The 6346-nt window shown below is 42.4% G+C and overlaps 1 protein-coding gene and 1 long non-coding RNA gene across 3 annotated transcripts in view; one reads left to right on the forward strand and one right to left on the reverse strand.

Annotated features, from left to right (window-relative positions):
• Positions 1 to 6346, forward strand: part of SLC6A6 (solute carrier family 6 member 6) — an 88425-nt gene that overhangs the window by 29202 nt on the left and 52877 nt on the right. The gene's annotated exons all lie outside the window — the stretch shown is intronic.
• On the reverse strand, positions 2221 to 6337 carry LOC108446284. The gene is made up of 3 exons (XR_001861435.1): positions 4941 to 6337; positions 4229 to 4349; positions 2221 to 3608 (listed from the first exon to the last, which is right to left on the reverse strand). It is a non-coding gene; the product is annotated as an uncharacterized LOC108446284 (long non-coding RNA).

A 6346-nucleotide genomic window follows, 5' to 3' on the forward strand; every position in this document is an offset into this window, starting at 1 on the left:
GCCGCCGCCAGCTCTGCCGCCCTGCCGCCACATGCAAGCGATTTGTTCTGCATTTGGGCTGGCAGTCTGGAAAACCGAAGCGCTGTGTTTTTAAGTTTATATTATGTGCTTGCTTTCCAGTTCTGTTAATTAAAATCATGCAACTGGATGAGCAGTTGCTGGATAGCTTGCAGGTTCATTTTATAGTTCTTCTTTTTTCTAGACATTTAGGCATTTGAAGCCCTTTCTCTGCTTGCAGTGCATAAATTCACCTTGCTAGAAATTCTATCTGTCTGAACTCGTACAAGCGTGCATTTGGGAATCGTTTTGTTTCCTACGGTATTCTCTCCCACTGTTTGCCTATATCTACCAATGTAATTTGTCAGAATAAACGAAGTAATTGAAAATTATACACTCCTCATAACTGTTTCACCATCACTTTGAGATGGAAGGGAGGCGAGGGACCCATAAGCAAATAGAAAGAAATATGAGAATGTAAGAATTCACTCAAGTGATCACTCTTCTTCTTCTTTGGTGAGTTTAATCTGTCAGCTTTTCTGGATCTGTTCTGTAAGTCATGAAGGCTCAACTGCCTCAGCAAGCTCACCACCATACATTTTTGGACTATTTTCCACTGTGATGTCCACTGTCACCCGGGATATGGTTAGGTCAAGCCTGTCCAGCTTGATAATCAGCTCCCAATGGAAATGGAAGTGGTACTGCAGGACAGCCTCAGACTCTGCTGACCTTTTATTGCTTTCAAAATGGGTCTGCCACAACTTCTTCCCTGTCTCCCAGCTTGCATCTCCTGTGGCTTCCCAGATTCCATATCCCATTTGCTGCACCCATGTAACCGTCTTGACTTGGCAGGACCAATTGTGCTCGTGCAGCCCAGGAAATCTCTGCAGGCCGTGCAGCAGCAGAATATTTAGCTGCAGCATGGCAGGGGTGTTATCAGCAGGGGAAGAGGCATATTCACCATTTGCACCATCTCCAAGCACACCTTGTGCTACTGGAGTAGTGCTGACAGAGGACTTGGTCCAGTGAGGGAATATCACTGAAACTGCCCAGATGAGAAGCTTTGCTTTCAGGACTGAAAATGTTGAGTGTGGACGTGTGCAAGGATGGGCCAACATCAGCAGTGTTTACTTTGGTCCACAGACAAAGCTTGGAGTCGCTCAGCAAAGCACACACGAGCTTCTCCATGCATGAGTGAACATCACCTGAGCTCAGCAGAGCCTTTCTATGAAAATCCCAACTGCTCTGCATTGTGTCAAACAGTGAATCCAGAATTAGATCCAACAAGAAGTCTTTTTTTTTTTTTTCCCCCAGCAAGTACATTCAGCGACTTGGCCTTTTCAGGGCTTATATCATGGTTATTAATGTCATTTGCCTGCTTTTGGAAAATTGAACTCATGTGATAGAGGAACTTTATGTGTCAAATTCTGATGCAGAAATTCTGGTATGAGTGCTTCTGTAAAATAAAGAAGTGAAAAAATGGAGGTTCTATGGTAGGAAATTATTTCCTTGGGTGGCTTTTAAAATAAATTTTATATGATTGAGCCAGCAAAGAACAAAGCCAACATAAAAAAAAATCCATTACCTGTTGATCTTTTCCTGGTTTTGGCAAATTTAGGCAGGCATGGCAAGATTTTATAAGAACTGTTATGTAATAGTTAGTTCAGGCCAAAAAAAAAATTTAAAATGATAAGTTACCATATATCTAGTACTAGGTAATCAGATTAAAAAGAAAAAAACAAAAAAACCAACAACTGGGAAGTGCAATAACTGGATTTGCTAATGGCACATAAAATAAAAAGATGAGCACATATTTGGATTTTTGCACAGTGCAAGTGCCACAGAATTTTCTCCAGGGAACAACCCTCTATTGGCAAAGTGTGGTCAAAAGCAACAAACAAATATTTTTTGTCTTTAATTATTGTGATTCTGTTTAAAAGTTAGGAGACATCAATTTTAGCATGTGGAATGCAATTGTGAAAGAAAATGGGTTTCCTGAATTTTCAGTGATTGACTAAAATCCACACGCATACTGGTTATTGTAATTTAAGGAAAAAGGATTTTGTTTCTTTATCCTGTTACATAACACTGGATCTATTCTCCCTTGAACACACAAGTATGTTTATCATTAATCTTAAAGGGAAACAGTTGTCCTTCAAAATCCTTTCTGCATTTCTGAATTTTTATCTTTTTTTTTTAAGTTAGATCCCAAATGACTGGATATGAATTGAAGATGAAAGCACATTGTTTATTTTTTTAATTAGATTACTTTAATCTCATTTATGCATAGTTCTTCTACTGTTCTTCCCAACAGCAATAGTGAAGAAAAAATTGCTTTAGAGTGACATCCAAAATGCAAAACATACGGTTCATACAGCATCCAGCAGAAGACAGAGTACCTGTTATTGCTTTTTTAGTTCATTTTTATGAAACTGGCTGGCTTTCATTCAGAGACATTCTTTAATAATACTTATATTTTTCATTCTATAGTGCATTCCTTCCAAGGATTTTAAATTGCTCAGGAGGTCTTGAAAATCCTAGTGAAAACCTTTGGATATATGAGAGGCTTTTATTTCCAGGTAGCTGATTGTCAATTAACTTAAGACACTCACTTTTTTCAAAAGCCAGTGTGACCACTTTGGTTCCAGGCTGTTTGGTTCTTCTGTGTGTGCCCCTCACTTTAGGAATCAGTCTCTGTAAAGCAACAGACACTTCCAAACTCAACCGGTGTTCAGAAAGGACCAGCTCCAGCCTCTCAGCCTTGATAAGTGCCTCAAGTTAATAGGACCAGTACAGGCAATCCCATAACGGCTAGGCAGTCTCAAATATAAGCAAAATAGGCCACCCAGAGCATTAAAGCAAGAGAATTTAATGCCAATTGGCCACTTTTCAAGAAAGACCTGTGGGTTTTCATTGCTTTTCTGTTTGACTTGTAAACTGGGTGCAGGGCTTTATCACTGGCAGGTTCACATGATGGGGAGTGTACCAAAAACACAGGTCAGGTTTTGATTTCTGTTTGATATCTTATTTATATATGATTTATACAGATAAAGTAAGAAAAAGTAACTGTCCAGGCCATAATTTCATCTAAAATAAACACAGACTAAAACTACAGCAACTTAGTGGATTGTGTGGATTAGTGAGATATCCTGGTATGTAACAGCAATAGCAACAATTTATTCCCCAATTTAGTAATGCTTAAAATTTGCAATCCAGAGTCACTCTGTGATATGCAAATACCTTACAAAATCTGCTTCCCTTTTTCAGGCTCAGGATCCTCTGCTATACAGGGGAACCCCAAAGACTGACCCCATACAACTCTGTATAGGATATTCATGTCTAAAAAATCATTAATGCAGTGGACTTATTCAGACCATTTTTTTGCCATTCGTGCTCATACAATCCTTTGCAGACAGTGCTGTCCATTTCTCTCCTACATTTCTGCTGGACTTCATGCCAGGATGAACTTTGTTTTTTTTAAATTTTAATGTTTATATGTAAAATCTTCCCAATCCCTGCAAAATCTCCTCTTTGTCCATGCCCTGTCTTGGTCCTGAGTCCATGAAACATCATGTTCCTCTACCAGCCAGACAATGAAAACAAGGTTTCTCCTGAAAAATGAAGAAATATTAAATCTGTTTCCATTTAAAAATTATTGAGAATTTCCTGATGAGCATGCTTTAGGTCCTGTTGTAATATTCCTCCCTGCACCTCACCTTATGGAAACCTGATTTAGCTCTGCCATACCCTTGTGTTAATACTCCTTCATCTGAAATCTGGCACTCACATCCCTGCCCCTCAAGACCTCTTTACCCAGGTGCAAATACAGTGAATCTCTCCTGACTTTCGTGCCATCTCAGTACATTTCCACGCATTGTAGCCAAGCTGGGGATTTGGCCCAGTGTCTTTTTTAAACCCTGTGACCCAGACGTGGAGATTAAAAAAGAGTTATGTTATCGGATTAAACAGATACAAGAGGCACTCGCTGTATCAGCATCCGACACCTTAAAACTCCAGCAAGCAGATCAGCATGGTAATGGCAAAAATAGTCTCTGAGGAAGAGGGGAAACTCAAAGGAAGGTGATGGCAAACCCATGCCTTGGGCTGGGGTGCAAAAACCTGCCACTCTGACTGGTTGCCAAAGCAGCCACAGGGATATGGTGTTCTGCTTGCTATAGCACCTTAATACAGGATACACTTGAGGTATAAAAGTCATTCAAACTCCACCTACCTGTAACCAGAGCGATTTTGGCCTTAGTTAGGTTTGGGTTAATGTCTTCACAGTGGGGTTTTTAAGGGGTTAGGTTTGATTGCGCTATGAGCGGCATCAGCGCACACTGAAATCAATAAAGCTGCAGAAGCAAAAATTTTAAGAGATTAAAAACAGACCTACATGAAAAGGATAGTAATTTCAGGCACCATTTGTATGCTTAATATTATACACATGCTTTGTAATTTGGGCTCTAACTTGTGATTTCGGTTACATAAGAGAGTGGAGAAGCCAAAGGCATTAATGCTGCCATATGCCACTCCAAATGAAGGCAGAGTTCCCCCAAATATTCATCAGGCATATTCTCAGAAGTTGTGCTGTCTCATAATGAAATAGCAAACAGCAATGTGCATATTTGTGACACAAAAGGATGAATTATTATTATTATTATTATTATACTTAGTTCCAGGTACTGTTTACGTGTCTGACTTCAAAACAGCTTTGGCTGTTGGTCTTTTACCCCAAACATTTTTTTTTTTAAACACAGAAAGCAACCACGTGCTTTGTGTGGCTGACTTTTAATGAGTGAGGAGCAACAGAACAAGAGAGAGCCAGAGACAAAATACAGGCTTTGATTCCTCTAGAGAACTTGAGCAAAATATTCCACTGCTGTCAGTGGTACAGCTGTGCTGGCAGGATCCTTCACACAGACAAGGCTCCAACCGCTACTTACATTTCACTGATGTGACTGCTGATTCCTAATCTGCATCGAGGCATCCTCACTGCAACCAAACAAGTGGCTGAGCCGGTGAGAAACCTTTTGCTTCATTCCCTTGTGCAGCCAGAGCTGCCTGTGCTTGTGGTCCCTCGCAGAGCTTCACAAAATGTGAGCTGCCCTCAAAGGATACTGCCTTCAACTACGAAGTTGCAGTACACAAGAAACCTGAATCAGAAGACATAGGTGGCAGCATGGACTACATCGCTATGAGTTTAAACGAGGCTGTTCAGTGGAGATATGTCATCAATTAGCTGCGTATGTCCTATATCTCTGTCTGGTTTTCTGCTAAAAGCCTACTCACGTTGCAAATCAGCTCAGATACTGAAAATCACAGAATGCACTGGAGTAAGGGAAAATTAGATGTGTGACTGTGACACAGTGTTTTTGGCATCCTGTATTGCCATCAAAAAGTGTGCAAAATGGTGCAGCTTTTGCAAGAACCAGCTAAGGAAATCAGCCTTTTCTAGAGACCTCTCTGGAGGCTGCTGTGATGGAATTTGATCCCCCAGCAGCCTATGCACAGGCGATGGGCTCTGGAGGTGGTCTCCCAGTAACTGCTGTCCCAGTTTGTGGTGTAGAAAGGTAGCATCTTGTATCCGGGAAAACCTAGACAGCAGAACTGTGGGTACTATTCACTCTCCTTTGGTCCATCCCTGCTGTTCCCAGTGCAAGGTTAGCACCGCGGGACTTCTGCGAAACACAGATGGCCCAAAATCTCCTTTTCACCACGACTGTACTCCAACAATGCAAATGGTATTTTGCAGTACAGAGGATCTTACTAAGTCTTCAGCAGGGGTTATATGAAAATTCCTCGCGACTCTGTCTGCTGCTGTATCCTTTCATTAAGAGCACCAGAGGGGATGCAGGTAGGAGAGCAAGGACATGTTTGAGTCATATACCCGTTCGCCTGCAGGGGAGAAGGACCGGCTTTCGGTTCTGTGAAACCCGACACAAAACAAAACGTTGCCCTGCACATTTTCCCCGCCGATCGCCCCGGCCGTACTTTGTTCTCCAGCTGCGACCGGGACTTTCCGGTGCCGGGGATCGCGCTTTAGGGAGGCGGCAGGGCAGAGCAGGGAGATCCCAGCCTCCCAGGCACCTGCCAGGCCAGGCTCCCGTGTTGCCTCCCCCAGCAGCAGACGGCTGCAGGACCAAACCTGTCCCCAAAGCCTGGCAGAGCAGCACCGGGTCCAGAGTTCCCCCGGGGGTGGCCAGGGGGAAAAGTGGCCGCGGAGGAGCAGAACCAGGGCCTGGGCATCGCCGGTGACAGCGCCGTGGGATGCTTTGTCTGTGAGAAGGGCACTCTTTGTGTAAAGACAAAAAATAACGATCAAAAACATGTACGAAAATGAAAAATAAGG

This window comes from Corvus brachyrhynchos, unplaced genomic scaffold, assembly GCF_000691975.1.
Source record: "Corvus brachyrhynchos isolate BGI_N302 unplaced genomic scaffold, ASM69197v1 scaffold4, whole genome shotgun sequence".
Classification (NCBI taxonomy): Eukaryota; Metazoa; Chordata; class Aves; order Passeriformes; family Corvidae; genus Corvus; species Corvus brachyrhynchos.